Raw genomic sequence first — 21034 nt, forward strand, 5'->3', positions numbered from 1 at the left:
AGACAGAGAGACAGAGATTCAGGGAGAGAGAGAGAGAGAGAGAGAGAGAGAGAGAGAGAGAGAGAGAGAGATCTTTACTCAGACATCCAACTGTCCCTGGCAGATATATTTGGAGGTGATTTGCATTCTAGAAGGATTCTTAGTTTTGTGCAAAAACCTTGCAATCATTTTCCTCTTAATCTTGGACCCAGCATATATAAAATTATTCATTGTAAGTGCAACCCAGTTTTCTCATCTATAATATGAACAGAGCCCCCATTATGATATGAATGCTTTTGGCCAGTGCACAGTTGGCCCAGGAAATGAGGCACTGAATTACATGATCTGAAAGAGCCCTTTGAACTCTATCACTTCTACAGTGCCTTAATGAGATTTATAAAGCATATACTTAAGCTTTTGAGCAAGCTTCGTGGATTATAGTGCCATTTGTGATTGGCAGAACTTTGGGACACACACAAGAATACTTCTTCTTTTTTATTTTTACATTTTAGAAATTTCTTTGGTTTCAGCTTTGAAAAAATTGCTTATTGAATTTTATCTTGCGATAGACTTTGGGGAATGTGTCACTATGTAATCTCTGTCTAGAGTGAGTAGATCAGGAAGCTAAAGCATGTGGAGACTTAAGGAACTCAACTGCAGGACATTTTGGTGTCCTCTAAAGAAAGAAGCAAAAGCCCATTTTTTTTTCTTTTAGTAACTGTAGAAAATGATGAAGCCATTTGGCCCATCTCACAAGTGGAGTGTACCCGGCCTTCGAGAACCTTCTGCATGTGTGGCAATCACTGTCTCTTGAGATATCTGTTCTGACTTGGCCCAAGTAAAGAACACTTAGAACACTTGAATCACTTTCATCCCTTATCTCCATTGATTCACAGCTGAAGCAGCATGTAAGAGGAGGTCCACTCATTCATTTGGCCATTCCATTTGTTATTTACCCAATGTGTGATGTGTTCTCCACACTCTTCAGTTGCTAGGGACACAGTGATGAATGACAAGGCAAGACCACAGACTTCTCTTCTCTTTGTGTTGAGAGTGCAGGAGCTTGGGGGAGACAAGTAAACAGGCAATTTTAAAGTTAAAGGAAAAGTACCAAAATATAGATCCTTTGAGAGGGGCAGTAATCTAGGTCCTGATAAGTCAGGTTTCCTTTTCCCTAGTGCAACTAGTGACAAAGGATAATCCCAAAGCCCAAGAAGGTATTGTGATAGGCAGGGATGCTCTTGGAGCTTGAAGTAGGGCTAGCCTCCCAGATGAAGAAAAGACTGGCCAAGGGATGCCAGAAATAGGAGACAAAGGAGACTGTGGCCCGTTGGGAACATTGTCAGAAGAGATTGACAACAGTAAGAGGAAAGGCTAGAGGCCAATTAGTGAAGATGTGTTGGGCATGTTAAGGAGTCTGGCTATGACTTGGATAGCAGAGAAGTATCATGAAGGGACCTTTACAATAGAAAATGCCTGTATTAGATTAGGCATTAAGTCTTAGTAGAAGCAGATTAAGTGTTTAGGTTTTTTTTAAGTGTTTATTTTTTTTGAGTCATTGCAGGCATGGGATAGATATGTTGATATTCTGAGTTCATTGATATGAAGAGGTAAAAAAGGTAAAACTAAAGAACTTCTAAACACATGTATTGGGTCAAAGATTTAAAGATAATAGTTCACTACTAAATGATGATAAATATTACATCATTTCAGTTAGTTTAGCTGTGAGGAAGAGTACCCAACTAATGGGACTGATAATAAAATCAAAGGTCTTTACTATCTCTAGAATTAGAAGTGTAGATGCTAGTAGTGGTTATGCTCAGTGATGTCCAGGCTCTGCCTTCTCTGCAGGGCATTTAACTTCTACCTCATGGGTATAGGGGGGTACCCCTGTTGAAAAGCACCATGACCTTATAATCGAGGGACCATCATCCCTTATGACATCACCCTCCTAAGGTCTGGCTGTGATGTCACCATTCCAAATTATGACCTCAGAGCTCTCCATTATGAAGTCACCATTATGAGGTCACATGATACCATAATGGAAGTACTACCACCCCTTATGACATCACCTGCCTGAGTTCCACCTGTAACATCACTGTTCTGCATTATGACATCAGACTTTCCAATTATGATATGGTTGGGGCTAGGAAGATGGCTCAGTAGAATAAGTGCTTCCCTGGCAAGCACAAGGGCCTGAGTTCAATCCCTGGTTCCACCAAAAAAAAAAATTATGAGGTCACCATGACATCATAATTGAAGCACCATACCCATTATGATATCACCTTCCAGAGTTCTGACTGTGCCATCAACATTCTGTATTATGATCTCAGAGTTCCCAATTATGAGGACATCATGACATCATAATCGAGGCATCATCACCCAATATGACATTATCCACCTGAGTTTCAACTGAAACATCATCATTTCACATTATGACCTCAGAGTTCCCCATTATGGGGTCACCGTGACATCATAATCCAAGTACCATGCGATATTATGACATCACCCACCCAATTTCCAGCTATGACGTCACCATTCTACATTTTGACCTCAGAATTCCCCATTATGGGATCACCATGACATCATGCCTATCTTTGATGATGTCCAGGCTCAGAAAGGAGGGCTTCTCTTTCTTTGTCTCTCTTCTTATTGAATTTAAACTTTTCCTCACTTTCCTTAGGCTTCTTCTAGCACATCTTTAGCCTTTATGAAATAACGCACTCACGGTAGGAGAGGAAGTGTTACTGTGACTGATTTAGATTCTTTATGACACACAAGATGAGTATCATGCCATTCAAACCTTGAACAAAACCCAAGTTCAGTTAATCTGGAAGAAAGATAATTTGGCTCTGGTTAGGTCATTCAGCAGAGTATTCCAAAACTATTACCATGCTACACCAGAGAAGTGGGAGTGCCTCATGAAGGACCTACTATTGAAAGCCTAAGAGAAAATCTTACGTACTCCTCTCTAAAACAGCAAGCATCTCCATCCAAATTGATCTTTAACAGTGGTCCTTGGGCATCTTGATGACTGTGATATTGCAGAGACATACAAAGTTTCCTAGTAGCCAAAAGAAGAATAGGAAGGCTCCAGTGCCATGGAAAAATTACACTGCCCATTTTCCAAATTCATCTTAGCATTTCAATTGCATGCAGAACATCTGTGCTTTGTTTCTTTGGAATGTCTCACTGCCAAGATGTAGCAATTCCAGTTTATTTCACATTAGTCTTCTTTTGTAGAATATGCTATACTTTATCATTTGACCTATAAAAGTATTAGTTTCTAACAGGATTGAATAATTGAACAATACTTGACCCTTCTTTTTTAATTTTTAAAAAAATTATTAGTACATGTTTTCAGTACATAATGATAACATTCTTCATGGGGAGTTGGTTTATATGCATAACACCTGAATTCTTTTTATATTTCCTTCCTCAAACTCTTTCCATCCCCTTGTCCCTCCATTTAAAAAGAATGGCTTGATTGTTTGCTTATTATTTATTAAACAACTTTATTCTTACATACTGCAATTTGGCTAGCTCTGAACCTTGGCAAAAGTGTGGATGCATGGGCACTGTCCAGTGCAGTACAGATTTTCTGGCTCTGAGTTCAGGAAGTACAGTCTGTGACCATGTGGCCTATGGAGCTAGTGCCTAGTGCTGCCTCGCAGAAAGGAGCTGATTCAGTTCAGTGCTAGCAGAACCTAAAACCTGGTATTTTTATACTGTTGTCAGTTTATTTTCCCTGGTCCTGAGTAGATCAGTTGGATAGGAGAGTCAGTGATTTGCTTTTTATTCCATCTTTTTATATGTTTACATGATGTTCTAATCTCTAGACCTGTGCTATTCTACATCTGGTTCCCTAGCCCACGTATAGCTGCTGAAATGAAATTTTGTTTAACAACTCTAAATAGGATTTAAAATCCCATTCCTCTATGACACTAGCCCCATCTCCCTGCTCAAGACCCACCCATAGCTAGAGGCCAGCATACTGGATGTTGCAGGGGGAACACATTCCTCCTTACTGGGAAAAGGGCTGTTCCAGTTGCTTGCCAGTCTTGCCTCTTTAAACATTTCTATTTTCTGGATGCAAAATGGAAAAAGTTAGGACTGTTTCAGTCCTGCCCTATGATTGCTTTCAAATCCATACTTCATGTTTGAACTAAGGAAAAGAAAAGCCTCAGCACATGAGAAGTCCCGGTTTCATACTGAGAAAAACCTAGGCTTGTTTGCAGGTATGGGAGCCTTGAGCTCAGAGCCAACTATGGCATCCATATAGACAGAATGCTTCCTGGAAAGGTTCTAGAAGGAATCTGCACAGTTGGTGTTTTGGAAGGAAATCCTGCCATTAGGTTGGATGCTGCAGAGTGACAAGGCAGAAGTCAGTGCCAGCACACATTTCAGGGCAAGTCTACATTTATTTATGTACTTATGTATTTATTTCAGAGAATGTAAGATTCATTTAGTTTTTCTTTTCTTCCTCTTTTAAGTTTTTATTTTTTATTTATTTCTTGTGTTTTATTTTTTTTTTGTAGGGAAAGTTCTACAGGGTGTTCAGGGTCTCACTACGAAATCAGACTCGTAGTGATCTGCCTGTTTACAGCCTCCCAAGATCTGGGATTACAGGCACGTACCACCATGCCCAGTCTCAGTTGCCATCTCAGCGCACCCCAGGGGGCGGGGCTGGCACAGCAGGCCCAGGGGTCGAACCCCTCGCCACTGCACCTGCTTATAGGCACTTTAATCCACTGAGCGATTGGGCGGGCGCTAGATTTTTATTTTTAAAAAAATAAAAATAGTATAAAAATTAGAAGCAATATAGAATTTCACTAAACAACATGATAGGAATTCAACAATGGTTGTTGTGTTGTATATCATTGTCTTCAAATTAATTGTTCAGATTATCAGATATAAGCATGCAAAAATGTTTAAATAGAGAAAAAAAAAACTTTCCCCAGATCCAGCCACCTTGCATGGCCATTGTCCTGCATTTCCAGGACTGGTCATGGTAGCCATGCTTCATGGTAGCCAGGGGATGCCCAAATGTGGAGGCTGCTTGGAACAGGTAACAAATCTAAGATTTGTTAGAAAATCAGGTGGATTTCTCTGTTCATATCAGCAAGGAGGAACTATCACAGACTGGCTTTGTGTTATAGCAGAACACAGATAATAAGGAATTTACTGACTGCCTGATTTAATCTCATCTTCACTCTAACAAGGCTTCAGCCAATGGCTCAAGACTTAATTTTGTTGGAGTAGCAAAATGTATGTGCACCTTACATGACCTGTTTAATATAATCTTGCTCTTGATTCTACCCATTCTAATGTCCACCTTCCTCCACACACATGCATACAGATAGCCCTGTATTTTACAGAGAAGTAGAAGTACTAGGCCAAAAGTTCCCCTAAGCACATCAAGATGGACTTCTTACTTTGTTATGGATTCTTAGAGAACGAGCCTCTTTTTCACAGTACTAGATTCTCTTCTCTACCTTCCTAGCTGTATCTCCATAGCCATGTAATATGCTGAAATTCTCTTTTGGGTTAAATAAATAAAAAGACATTTTATTTTCCCATTTCTCTTCTTATCAACTATCTCAGGAATGGTTTCCCTAGGAAGCTTCATTATCAAGTCCAAAGGCCAGTTTTGATCTTCATCTTCCTTAAACATCTTTATGATATTTGTTAATGACCAGTTTTACTTCTTGATTCTCTTCCTTCTTTGATTTCTAGCTTTTTCACTTTATCTTAATTTCCCATTGATTCTTCTTGTCTGTCTTCGGTGAATCCTCTAGGTATATTAAACATTATGATTCCTGAAGGATTGTTCTTGGTTCCCTATTGGTCTTCACATTCCATTCTATCTTAGGATCTTGTCTGCCTTCATGGATTCAAATGTTGTTTATATGAAAATTCCTCTCAAATCTTTGGCACTGGATTCTCCTCCAACCTCCATATCTGCAATTCCGAAATTTAGGATCTGGTCTACATGAATATGCTACAGCAATATCACCTTTATAATTGCCAGATGTTACTAATGATCTTCTCCCCCAAAAGGGCATCTTGTTACTTGCGTTCTTATTTCAGTGATAATAAACTTCCAGATTCCTCAGTAGATACTACTGTCATTCTCATTGTTGCATTACTCCCTCTATCTCTGATCACTTTTTTAAAAATGTATTTAGTACAGGGTCTATGGGGTCTCACTACACAGATTGGACTCATAGTGTTCCTCTTGTTTTCACCCTCCCAAGTGCTGGGATTACAGGTGCGCGCCACCACACTCTGATCACTTCTTAGTTCTACGTTGGATACACGTTGCCACTTCAAAAGGCTAATCTTCTTTCTCCCTGATGGCTCTCTCCATCTAATTCTTACCTTCTTCCTTTCTGAAAAGGCATATTCACTCCTACTCAGTTTTATTTTTTATTTATTTATTTTTTTGCGGAACCTGAGATTGAACTCAGGCCCTTGCGCTTGCCAGGGAAATGCTTATTCCACTAAGCCATCTCCCTGGCCCCTTCCTACTCAGTTTTAATACAAACAACTTTGTCTTGATTCAGTTCATTGCCACATTACTGAAAGAGTAATTTTCCTAAACAACAACACTTATTATTTCACTTTTTTACTTGAAAACCACTTTTTGCTCTCTGTTGCCTAGGGAATAAAAATTCATAAATCTTTCCTTGGCAAAAAAAAAAAAAGATTTTTAATGCTTTTCATTCAATGACTAATAACACACCTGGGGTTGAACAAATTGACTTTATTACCCATTTGTAGTGAGAGACAACACATACCATGGGGATCATGGGTGTTTCAGGGTAAGTGTTAGAAAAGACTTTCAGATTTGGAGCTAATGTTAGATGATTTGGGGAGTTTTCAAGGAAGCAGGTCTTTACTTTGGATTGAATACTTTAGGAAATAGGAGCTGTAATTACAGACAAGGTTAACAAATTCAGTCTATAAATCTTATCTGTAAGGAGAAGAAATGAATCAAAATTAAAGTTAATTAGTAAGGATGTAGCAGTCACTCATTTTGCCAGGCTAGAGAGATTTTTGGCCATTTTTCTGGTCTGGATAATCTTTTTATTTCATTTGTGTTCAAGCATGATTATATCACAGTCTTGTTTGTGCCTTGATCCACTGTGATGACAGCATGGTCCTGTCTGGTGGGGACATTCAGTGAAAGTTGTCATGTTGACAGAGTATAGCATCCCGGTTGTGAGGGCCTGAATCTCTGGGGCATCAGGGCACACTTTCTTCTTCCCTCATTTTGATAGCTGGCTCCATTTGACCTGACCAACCTTCTCATTTACATTTTCACACTGTTCCACTCTCTTCTACCTTTTAATTTCCTTTACATCCAATATATTTGCCATACGGAAAGGTTCCAATTTTTTTTTTAATACCATGACAAAAATTTTTGTTTTGCTTTTGATCTTTCTGGAAAGCTTCCTTCATTCTCATCCTTGTGTTTCTAATTAGGAATTATAAAATCAATAGTATCTTTCTCAAAATAGTTATGCTACATGAATTTCTACTTGCCCTATAAGATATTTGTTTCTCCCACTATGTTATGAGCTTCCCCAGTGAATAATTTGCTAGTTGTACAAATTTGAGCAAGTTGCTTAAAAACTGTGTCTACCTCATTTTGCTTATCTGTAAAATGCAGGGAAATTATAGCAATCTAAAAGCATCGCTTGGAGGTTAATATAGTAATGTAGAACATTTCCTGGGACATAGTGAATAACAAACACATATAACCTATTATTATCAGTGGTGTTGTGAACCAGAGACATGTTACCTTTTATTATTATTGCTTTTTTTCTGAAGTGTCAACAATGCATTCAGTGGCAGGCCCATAAAATGGTGGTAAAATAAATGTTTTGTATTTGTATATTTTCTTTCAATTGAAAAGTATTTGTATATTCAGTAGTTGAGTTAAATTTGCCACAAATTTATAAGTGAATTTTTCATGTCCAGGTTGTAGTTGAGAAAACCAGGATGGAGTCATTAGCTGGTGAGTTCTGCAACTTGAACTAGGATCCTCTCATGCCTGAACTAGTGTTTTTCAAACTAATTATGCCAATTTCAATAACAACTTTTTCGTACACACTGTTATATAAAACCTGTGATTCCCAGGTTGTGAAGTTTCTTGACATACATTACGGAAAATAATTGAATGCTCTGGGTCATTTTAGTCTATTGGAGTATAATTGAGAAAATTGAACAAAATTGTTGAATCTCTGCAATAATCCAATCTAAGGATAAAAGGGTTTTGTTGGATATGTGCATATGCACAGGTGCACATATGCAACCTAATATTCTATTATGTAACATAGATACCCATTTATTAAATGAAAATTTGATGTAACTGTGACAGTATTTTTTTCTATCCACCACCCTCCAGGTTGTTAATGCTTACTGACTGTGGTCTGTTTTTAAGAAAATTTCAGCTATATTTTTAGCTGATTTAAGTGTATGCTTCCACAGCCTTGCAGCTAGAAGGCTACACAAACATCTTGCAATAATAAGAATCTAGGGGTGTAAGAAGCATAGCTAGGGAAAAATTACTAAGATATATGTAGCAGAAATAGATCTACCAAATAGATTTACTTCAGGGGAGTCCATTTGCAGTCTTGCAATTGGTATCCAATGTAAATTACTGCCTGGAGAGAGGAACAATTTGAAATCCAGCTTGTCTTGTATAGCAGAACATAAATATGTAAATTGTTTCATTCTTTGAAATAGCAGGAAAGAATTATACCTTAATTCACTTGTGGTGTCACTGTCCATTTTAATACTCACAGAAACAGTGGATTCTTTCTCTATTTAATTTATTCCTTGCCTTTCTTTAAATTATCCCTGTTGCTATGAGTGGCCACTGTTGTAGAACAAGAAAGACTAATAAATTAAGAGTGACTGCCATATATTACATAAACCATGGCTGCTGACTTTGGAATTAATATTAGATAATTTTGAATCAATTTAGTGCAAGTCAACTGTTGTGTTTTTCTTTTTTTAAGATTTTTCATTTTAGAATTCATGTGACACCTTCAAAATGTAATATGTTAATATTATTTTTGTTGTGGATTAAATCTTTTTACATTTTTCTCAGTTATATATGTAAATATCTATCTATATCTAACAAAACATAAAGTTTATTTCACAGGCCTAGTTGTTTTCCATACATAAACCTAGTAAAACATTTTATGTATTTGCAAATAAATTCCATTTTAAATAAAGATATCTTGGATCAAGAATAAAACAGAAACACTTAGAATAGTACATTATGCTTGTAGAAAGAAGAGACTAATAAATTAGGAAGTATTTCTTATGAATTCACTAAAGTAAGGTGGTGATGAAGTGCAGAAACAGAGCATAAGCCACAGTGCTTCAAACTAAAAACCTTTACACTTTACACTAGTATTTTTTAAATCCCCTCCCTCTCTTTATTTTTTCCTTCAGGCCTGGATTCCATTATGAAAATGAGCCACTATCTTAACTTCTGTGTTGCAAGAGGTTCTGTGCTGGGGAGTAGGAAGGCACTCAGCTTTCCCAGCTGGCTTTGTAGGATGTCCCTAGCACACTAGGGGCCCTTACAGTAAGGTGTGAACATCACTGCTTCATATGAGTTAATGATATGCCATTTTGAAAACCTAATGGTCCACCAGGGCTTAGAAAATAAACTATGCAATCTAGTAAGTTTGTTCATCAGAGGAAGTTATTTTTTTGGTGGGGGGTCTTTTTGATCATTTTGGTGTGTGCGTGTGTAATACCTGAGATCAAGCTCAGGACCTTGTGCTTGCCAAGTAGGTGCTTATGCCACTGAGCTATATCTCCAGCCCTCAAAGGAAGTGTTTGAAATATCGTATAACTATCAGACACTGTAAAAAAAAGGTAGCCATAGACCCATACTGAGAAAGCATATATACAGCTTGTTATATATTTTATGTTTCACATGCAGTAGTACAATTAAATATTTTACCCAAATTCTTGCCATACAGATAATGTATATAAGTCACAGAGATTTCACTGGATGGCGAACATCTTTGTCTTTCATTTAGTTGCAAAGTGTCAGTGATAAGATTGTGAAAGTCTCAGTAGAGAAGGCACCTGCATCAGAAAAGGTATCTTGTTAACCTGGTCCTCACTGTACTCTCAGTCCCTGTCACAGTCCCTCATAAACATTTCTTTAATGAGTAAGTATGTAAATAAAAAGTTCTGATCAAGGAAATTGTCTTCAGATGCATAATTTGGGAATCAGATTTTGTTCTCTGACTAAGTATAAATTAACCTGCCAAGGATGAAATCCAATTAAACAATTTCATGGAATTGAAGTATAAATTTACATATCTCATTTGTTGTATAAACACCCAGATTACTTATGTAGGTTTCTACTGAAGTGTTCCTGTATGACTCAACCATAAAAAATAGATGGCTCAGAATGTTCACTTTCTTATATCAATACCTATTTTTCTATAGGTGACCTATGTGGCAAGCCAAATTATAATCAGATTTCCAGTTTATGGCAATATAATGAGAACTCTCAAATCAACTAGAGGTACATATTGCCTTGACCTGCTCACTGTTTCCCTGCAGAGAACCAAATTATCAGTAGGCTGCTTTGGAGAGTGTAGAATCAGAATGAGGGGTATTTGTAATACCAGTTGACTCTAATTGCATCAGGTTGTTTTGTAGCTGTGGATATGTTTATCCAGAAAGGGACTTCTGGTTTACCTAAAGGGAGCCTAGCTTTTCCTTGCAACATGGACTCAGCTGTGGTCTTCCATTGTGAAAGTTGTGTGACAACAGCCTAGAATTTTTAGGAATCATATCAAATGAGATTTTGAGAAACTTAATGATAATCCCATAAATGTTTGCTGTTTATATAATGCATATTTATTTATTCTTTCTTTTACCTTCCTAATTTTGGTCTTTTCCTTATTTGTTACCTTACTTTCATCTGTATCTTGGATGATAATGCTCCTATCTAAGTCATGCTTATTCTTTACAGGTGCTGACATCCTCTGTTTTTCTTTTCATGGGCTGGGGATATAGCTCAGTGGCATAAGCTCTTGCCTGGCAAGCATAAGGGCCTGAGTTTGACCCCTAGTACCACAAAAAACAATCACTGTGGTTTTCTTTTCAATGTAGGAATCCTGCTTCTCTGAATAGAGCTCACATTTTTCTGTTCTATTTCATTATTTAGGTATTTAGAATTTAATTCTCAAATTTCATGTTCTTAATTTCTAAAATTTTGAGTATTTTGGGAATCATTCCTTTAGTGTCTGAATGGACAGAAAATTTTGTCATTTAGTGGCTAGATCTGGCATTGCTGTTATGACTTGTATCTAGATGTCCTCCCCCAGAGTCTCATGTGCTCACAGATGAGGTTTTTGGGAGGATTTTATTAAGGGCTGATATACATCAATGGATGAGTTTAGAGCCAAATGTGATTTGGAGCTGAAGCCTGATCTGCAGAGGTAGGTCACTGGAGGTGTACCTGAGAACGGATTACCTCTGTCTCTCCTCCCTTAATCTCTTTCTGCTTTCTGCTACCATGCCATAAGCTGTTTCTCCTCTATGATGCTGGCCTCCTTTGGAACTAGGTGACTATGGAATGAAACCTCCACTAACCCAACATAAACCAACATAATGTTATAAACCAACATAAACCTTTCCTCTTAAGAGTTACAGTTATCATATATTATGTCTTAGTGATAAGAAAGTAACTAAGTAACTAAGACAACTGCCCAACATCTGATACAGTACCTTGCACCTGCTAGACAATAAATATAGGTTACATTAATTGTAACAGTTAAAATCTCTTTACTCTCTAGCAGATCATATTTAGATTTGGAGCTAGATAATTCCTTGTTGTGGGATTGTGCTGTGTGTTGGAGGATGCTTGGCAGTATATTTAGTTTCTATTTACTTGCTGTTAGTAACATGTCCTTTAGTTGTGACAACTAAAAATATTTTGAGATATGACTACATGTCTGGGGGTTAGGAAAGACCATCTCTAATTAAGAACTACTACTTCAAAGCAAAAAACTTGCAAAAGTGGTGTAGATATTTGTGTTATCTCTTATGTTTCTTTAAAATTTCAAACAAAGACAAGCAAGAAACAAGGGACCTTCCATTAATATTGATGAGTTTCCAGTAACCCAAGGGAAGTAGCATTAAAACTAAATTCCACGAAGGGTCAAAGCCAGCAACTGTGTCTCTATTATTTAGGTTCTTCTCTTATAGTTCTGGAGTTAGTCCACAAAAGAAAAAGCCTAGAAGAGAAACTGAAGAGTAAAATTTTTACTGTATCTAAATGATACAGTTGTGGTACTGATCCTTTGTTTCAGAGATGGTTGTGATTTTGTCCATAGCCAAGGAAGATGGAGGTAGATTAATTCGAAAGTATAGGACTGAGTCGATTCCAGCTTGCTAAAATTCAGTTTCTAGATTTACCACCTCAGATTCATAGACCTTTATTTATCTTTATCTCTGTCCCATGTTCACTTTCTCAAGTTATTTAAATTCAGATAAGCTTGGCAATTCTACTTCCTAAGTAATTCCCTTTGACTTAGAGTGTCCAGAGTCAATGGTGCACCTACCCTCTCTTCAAATATACAAAACTCAAATGAAGCCTAGTCATCAGGTGACCACCACTGTGGAGAAAAAGTATAGGTCAGGGAAGGGAACATCTGCTAAGCACTCACTTATTCTTAAGATACCTGACCAACTTTGTGGAATGAAAAATGTCATGACAGTACAGGTAGACACAGGATGGCTCCTGGTCCACCCTTTCTGGCTATGTTCCACTCCCTACTGTCCTCTACCTAGCTTACATGCTTACTTCAATATTTTACCCAGAGTGCAAACCTTGATGCTCACTCCTGAATGATTCATTGTTTCTTTTATCCCTTAAATGACTGTCCATTCATATATGAGAATTAATCTAAACGGTAGAGGATAGGTGCCATCAGTCACACCTAAAATATTAAGCTTGTTCTAGAATGTAAAATTACTGCATGGCTGAACAGCATGCTTAATTGAGATAGGAGCCCATTCTTGATGAAATAAGTAATTCTCTGCTGTTCATTTTTGCACAAGCCCATTGCAAACTAAGAAGAGTATGTGAAATGACTGCTGCTAGAAGGACACATTTTGAGTAGCACAACACAGAGGACAGGAAGCTTAATAAGATATAATTTCAAATGTAAATTTTAATAGGAAAGCAAGATAAATACATTGAGCAACATAATTGTGGGAAAGAATAATTTTGTAAGGAAGAAGACAGACAAGAAATTGTGGTTGTTCATGTGACTGTGGGAAAGAACAGAAAACTATGAGGGAGTAGAGAATTTTGGATGAGAGAAGAACATTATGGCAGATCATAAAGTGGGAATGTATGGTAAAAAACAGAAAATTGTGTGAGAGGAATTTATTTTTTTATTTTTTGAGAGAAATTTATGATACAAGAAAAAATTGTAAGAGAAAACAACCTGGAGAGAAAAGGGGAAATTTCATACAAATAGAGAAAGTTGTGGGAGAGAAGGGAAAATAATGAGAATATCAGGAATTGTGAGAAAAAGATAAAACAGTATGGCCAAGTTGAAGAATTCTTGGAGCAAACAAAACAGTGTCCGGACAAGGAATTGTGAGAGTGACAGGGATGATGGGAAAAGGAATCCTGGGAGACAATTCTGAGAACAACGAATTGTGGGACACATTAGGGGATTGGGGAAAATAACTGAGAATTGTGGATCTGACAGGAAATTGTTGGAAATACAACCAATTGTGGGTTTTAACAGAGAGTTATGGGTTCCGAGAGGGATCTATGAAAATGAATGGATAATTGTGAGATAGAAGTAGGAATTATGGGAGTGAATAAGGGTTTGTGGGAAATAAATTTTAAAATATGAGAATTAACAGAATTATAAGATACACAAAGAGTTATATGACAGGAAAAATAATTTTGTAAACTAAAATAGAATTATTAAAGGAAAGAATAGTGGATGGAACAGGGAATTGGGATAAAGATTGGAAAATTATGAACTAAGAAATGGAATGGTGGAAGAGAATAGGCAATTATATGACTTAAAGAATTATCAGAAGGAACAGGGGCTGGCGAGATGGCTCAGTGGTCTAAAGCACCTACTTGGAACAAGGTTGGGAAAACACAGGGACCACGGTTCGATCCCCCAGCACCACATGCCAGCCAGCCGCACCCCCTGGTGGGCTGAGCTGGACACACACACACACACACACACACACACACACACACTAAATAAATAAATGTTAAAAAAAGAATTTAAAAAAAAAAGAAGGAACAGAATTATAAGAGAGACTGTAACTGTGGGAGACAATGGAGAATTGTGGGAGAAATTATAGAATTGTGGAAGAGAACAGAGAATGCTGTGATGAAAAGGGAAGACGGACAGACTCAAGGAACTATAGAAGAGAATGGAAATCTGCAGGATTGAACTAATTGAGCTAAATGGACTTTGGACAAAACAAGGAATTGTAGGAGAAAACAAAATTTTTGACTCAAGGTATTGTGGGAAAATATATAATTATAGGAGGGAACAGCATTTTGGGACAGGTCACTTGATTATGGAGGAGATCAGCAATTATTGGGGAAATAGTGAATTCCAGAATGAACAATGAATTATGGGAGACTGGAAGAACTGTTGGTGAAGATGGAGAATCATGGGAAGGTCATTGTGGGAGAGAAAGGAGAATTGTGAGGTAGAATAGGAAATTTTGGGAGAGACTGGAGAAATGTGGGGCAGAATTGTTAGATTCGAGCATTTTGTTGAAAAAATAAAGTCTTGTGATAGGACAAATAATAGTAGGCGAGAATTAGGAATTATGGTATAGGATAGGGTACTCTGGGGGATAATCAGAATTATGAAAAAACAGAGTTCTGAAATGAAAAGGAAATTTTGCAAAACTGAGGGCATTGTGAAAGAGAAAAGATAATAATGGGAGATTCAAGAAATTATGGGAGGAAATGGAAAGTTGTGGGATAGGTCAAAGAATTGTGAGACTGGGCATAGTGGTGCAGGCCTGTAATCCCAGCTCTTGGGAGGTTGTAAACAGGTAGATCACTATGAGTCCAATCTAGTAGTGAGACCCTAAACACCCTGTAGACCCTCCCCTAAAATACAAAAATAAAACCCACAAAGAATTGTGGGAGAAGATAGGAGAACATGGATGACAACAGAAAATTGTGGGACAGGACAGAAAATTGTGGGTGAAAATAAGAGTCATGGGAAAAATAGGGAATTCATTTTGTGGCAGACTCAAGGAATTGTGAATGGTGATCAAAAATGGGAGAGAAAAGAGAGTTGTGGGGAAGAAGAGTAAAATGTAGGAGAGAACAGAAAATTGTGGGAGAGAATATGGAATTGTGAGGAGGAATAGAATTTTGGGATTTTACAGGGAACAGTGAGAGAGAATGAACAATTATGGGATGAAACAGGAAATTGTGGAAGGTACATGGAATTGTTGGCAAAAACAGAATTACCCACTCAATAGGAAATTATGGGTGAGAATGGGAAATTACAAATTAGGATAGAGAATTGTGGGAGAGAGTTGAATTATGGGAGAGAGTAAAGAAATGTAGGACCTAACAAGACATTGTGGAAGAGAATGGAGAATAGTGCAATAGACTAGAGAATTGTGGGAGCCACACAGAATTTTGAGAGAGAAGAAAGAACCAATTGTGGGAGATAATAGTACTAACACAATGGAGATTGGTGAAAGAAAATGGAGAATTGGGGGAGAAGGTTAAGAACTGTAGGAGGCACTGGGGAGTTTTGAAAGAAAAAGGAAATATTTGAGAGAGTAGAAAATTTTAAGTAACAATGAAAAAAGAGAACAAATAATTCTGTAAAACATGAAGAACTGTGGAAAAGACCAGGAATTGTGAAGCAAACAGGGAATTATAGGAAAGAACAAAGAATTATGGGAGTATTTTTGAATTTTAAAAGGGTTAGTGATTTTTAGCTAATAAAAAGAATTATGGAGAGCACTTAAGCACTGTGGGAAGAGGGGAGCATTGTGGGAGAACAGGGAATTATGAAAATTAACTGAAAGTTGTGAGAGAGAAGGGAAAACTGTGGGAGACCATAAAAAATTGTAAATAAAACAAAGATGGGAATGACAAGGTACTGTGTGTAAGAAAAAGAACTGGGTCCCTGGGATCTATCAGGCTGGCCGATACACATGACTCAGTTCTGGATATGCCACCTCTACTCAATCAAAACCAATTCTCAGTCCACTGCTGCACTGCCCCAGGTCTCTCTACCACCTAGGCCACCCACTTCACACACACACACACACACACACACACACACACACACTCCATGCTTTTCTTGCCTCCACCTGCTTCATTGAACCGAGCCCCTTTATCCGGCCCACTTGCATCCCTGTCTCCCCTTTAGGCACCCATCCTCCGTGTTTTTATCAGCTTCTACTACTACTACTACTACTACTACTACTACTACTACTACTACTACCTCTTCTACTACTACTACTTCTACTACTACTACTACTTCTACTACTACTACTACTACTTCTACTACTACTATCCCTGCTAGGTGAGGTTTCTTGCCTGCCTTTCAGACTAAGGTCCTCTTGTAGCTACTGCTGCACTTATTTCTTAACTCTGCTGTGATGAAAAAGCTTTTACACATGCCAACTGTGGTAGATTAACTTATAGTAACTTGTAACACCAGCTGGACTGAGTCAACATGGTTCTACATATGGAAGGCTCACCTGAGAATTGTTGCCCAGAGGCTAGGAGAACTGGAGGGAGCAATGTGCACTGTTGATTCTCCTGGAGAATCTTTTCATGCTGGTTTTCCAGCTATGAACTCAGTTGTTGTCATCATCGGTGGAGCGCAGGTCTTCCCGTCATTGAGGATAGCCATAGTTCTCTTCATGGAGTTCTGGTCCTTACCTAGAGTGTCGATTTCTGGATCCAGGGCAGATCTCTCAGCCTGATGGCACAGCTCCTTCATTCTGCTGACAGACTTTCTAGATTCCACTACCTTCCTTTGGACTTTCCAGTGCAATTCCTTGATACAGACTTGTGTGACACATTGTCTTAGGCTCTAGGTCTTCAGCTGGACCGATGCAGGACATTGCTGTGGGATCCAGGACCTCGACTAGATTCATTGGGATTGTAGTGTGTGGATAGATCTATTGCATTCTTCTGCATTTGACAATTAGAGTGAATATTATAAAATAATCCTTTAAATTATGTGCCCTGTATTAAATCTATTCCTTTGAAAACTATAACTGTAACATTAAGCCTTGAGTTTGTGCAGCCACACTTTAGCTTTGGCTGTGTCCTTCCACTCAGGCCACATCCTGTCCTTCCTTCTGCAGGTTCCTAGGCAATCCTTTGTGCTTTTCCAGGGCTAAATCACTGACCCACCATCAGGCCACATCAGCCTTACTTTACTTGCACTGAACCTTCATGATAGGGTAACATTTTTTCAGTCCATAAATGGCCTGGTCTTATGGAAAACTGTAGATCTGCATGCAGGGGGCTTCCATCTCCTGAGAAGCCTGTCCAGACCTGGGATCTGGGCACTAGATGCATTCAGAGTGTGAAAAAGTCTGCATACATGCAATTCTGATATAAAAATGTGTTCTCTTTTCACCCCACTACCCACATCTCATTTGCTGAGTGGAGAATAGCTCCATGGAGAAACAAACCTGGTAGAACAGTAATGGAACTTACTACTTCCAACCAGTTGTCTTATCCTGTAATCAGACCTATGGAATGAATTTCTCTCAATCAGTTTTCAAATCCTTGAATGTGACCTGAGGACTTATGTCTCTTCTAGCTTCTTAGTCAGACCTTAAATGCAGAAGAGGTGGTGGGCTAAGCATATTTCTTCCTGATATCTCCTCCCATGACCTCTGCAAATCTCACAGGGTCTTCATGCTCTTTAGGACTGTCTTTGTGACACCTCCCTTAGACCAGCCCTATAGTTTTGAACCTGCACTATAAAGTCATTTCTCTGTCTTATTCCCATTGTCACCTCCAGGTCCATAAGAAAAAAAAATGTAGATGTTATATAACCATCTTTATTCCCCATTTCAGTAACTTTGAGTAGGATTTCTGGGGAAAAGTCACTCTCCATGAACTTCTCATTAATTTAAGTAATATTTATCAAATCCTTTGTTCCAATGGCAATGTTCACGGGACTTACAGCCTGAAGTTAGCTGCAGTTTGTGTTTGCACAGTATAAGAAATGATGACAAAGTTAAGAAAGGTAAGGTAGAGTTCAATCCCCATTCCACAAAGAAAGAAAGAAAGAAAGAAAGAAAGAAAGAAAGAAAGAAAGAAAGAAAGAAAAGGTAATGGGTCAATAGGCAGAAAGCAGATTGGTCTCCTTGGTCCCACGAGCTTTAGTGATTTTGGCCAGCAGATAGGAGGCTATAATTATATACACACTGTAGTCCTTTATGCATAATAAATTCTCAATTAATTTTCATTGACTATATGCCATTTTCATTTAAGTACAGAGACATATTTCTGGTCTGCATTATAGTAATATTTGTTATGTATAAATCTTCAATTGCCTGTGATACAGTTTGGATCTAGAATGTCCTTCAAAAACCTCTGTGTAGAAGGCTTAATCCTGCCTGGCCTCATTGGAAGGTAGAGAAAAATTTTAAGAGAAGGAGTGTAGTGAGAGTTCTTAGGTCCCTGGCAACATACCCAGGAAGGCAACTGGGAGACACTAGTCTCTTCCTTCTCTTCCTGCTTGCTTGCTGCCCAGAAGTGAGGACCACTTGTGCCGTCCATGATGACGTGCCCACGTGACAAGGGGTGCAAAAGCAACAGGGCCCATTAATCATACACTGAGACCTGTGAATGCATGAGCCAAGCACACCTTTACTCATAAGTTGTTTATCTCAGATACTTAAACATGATGGAAAGCTAATAGAGTCCGTGATAAAGATTTTATGATAACATGTTAGCTCCTTTTCTTTTCTTTCTCATGCTCTTTCCTTTTCTAGTTTGAAAAGATAAGAATAATCACAGTATTGAGCCTTCTGGAGCATAGTTTTTGAACAAAACATTTTTATTATGCTCATGCTGATCTTGTAAACTGTCTCATTGATGTCAAATGTTTCAAATTTATTTAACAGTTATTTCTTTGCCTGACAACATAAACTAACATGAAATGGGACAAAATGACTCTCTAAGTTATGTGTTCATTTTTATGTAGTACTATTTCTCCTTCTTCTACAAATGGTTTGAAACTATCTACCAAAATATAAACTAGAGAAAAGAAATAGTTAAATGAGGGCCAGCCAAATAGCTCAGTGGATTAAAGCACCTATAGGCAGGCACAGGGGGCAAGGGTTGGATCCCCGGGCCTGCTGTGCTGGCCCTGCCCTGGGGGCACGCTCAGAGGGCAATTGAGACTGGTGGTGGTGTCATATGCCTATAATCCCAGCCCTTGGGAGGCTGTAAACAGGGGGATCACTACGACTCCGATCTAGTAGTGAGACCGTGAACAACCTGTAGACCCTTCCGTAAAACACACCAAAAAAAGAAAAAAGAAAAAAAAAGGAAATAGTTAAATGAACCAGGGGAAGGGGAATTAAATGGAAGAAAAATAATGTCACTTATGGTAAAATTACTAATTATGTATGCATGCCATCAGATTCTGAAGTTGTTCCGAGATCCAAGGAAGGTGCCTTTGCTAAGTTGGACCACGGATGCAACTATAAGATTTTTCTGTATTCAGAAGATGAAAACTAAGGGCTGGCCTGATAGCTCAGCAGACTAACGCACCTGCTTAGGCAGAGCACAGCGGCCAGGGTTTGATCCCCGGCCTGCTGTGCCGGCCCTGCTCCTGGGGTGCACTGAGATGAGGATTGAGACTGAACATGGTGGCGTGCACCTGTAATCCTGGCACTTGGGAGGCTGAAAACAGGAGAATCAGTATGAGTCTGATCTACATAGTGAGACCCTGTAGACCCTGTCCTAAATATATACCAAAAAAAAAAAAAAGATTTAAAAATATAATGAAAACTAGGGTTTTTTTGTCACTTTCATTTTGTTTTGTTACTTTTGAGACCCATGATTTTGAAATTTCTTAGTTTTTGATTTCTTGATTTATTACTCTATTTTCTGAATTTTTGAAATCCCAATTGCACATGCGCATGATGTTTTGAATTAAGGAGGGAATGTGTGTTGTACAAAGCTATACACAGGTACATCTCATCACTGCAGTCTAGCTACAGTCACAGCTCCCAACCCCCCAAACTGTGTTCAACTGAATATACAAGTTTTCAGTGATCCATTTGGGTTATTGTTCTCCACAATAGCAAGCAAGTACTATATTGCATATCACCTCTCATTTATTGCTAGTAGCTATCCTGATAACGATGTTGGGATGTTTTCAGCTGGGTCCAGGTTTAGAAGAACAGGGTTTTGCTGCTGACTCAGTGTCTGTCATGGGTGCTGGAAGGGCATCTCTGCTTTGTGGGAAGCAAGATTTTGTTTACAGATTTTCTATGTATCCTGCAAGAAAATTTTTCATTACAAAGATTTTCACAAATATTTCACAGTAATGGGTTCAAAATCTATGGGGAGAAACTACTCATCTACTTATTTTTTATTTTAAAGAGAATAAAATAATTTTAAAATTTTAGAGAAGTTATCAAAATAAATATCTATACCAAGGTTAGGCATTTCTGGATGCCCTTCAACTGGAAGTCAAGTGAGTGACTAGCAATTGAAATGTTTTCCTTCAGAGTATGGCAGCAATAATTTTAGCCTAAAAAACAAGCATAATCCTCCAAAACCATGAGAAAATGCTTACTGCAATACTGAAGCAACAGTGGAAACAATAAACATATAGGAACAAATGTGCAGATATCAGTAGTCTTCCTTTTGTTGTATGAAACTCATTATGGCATGTTTATCTTCATTCATAGGATAAGACACTGACAGAGGCACATGTGTGCTCTATTTAAGAAATTGTTATTAAATTTCTACTTTAGGCATGTAAAG

Source organism: Octodon degus, unplaced genomic scaffold (genome assembly GCF_000260255.1).
Source record: "Octodon degus isolate 3935 unplaced genomic scaffold, OctDeg1.0 scaffold00069, whole genome shotgun sequence".
NCBI lineage: Eukaryota > Metazoa > Chordata > Mammalia > Rodentia > Octodontidae > Octodon > Octodon degus.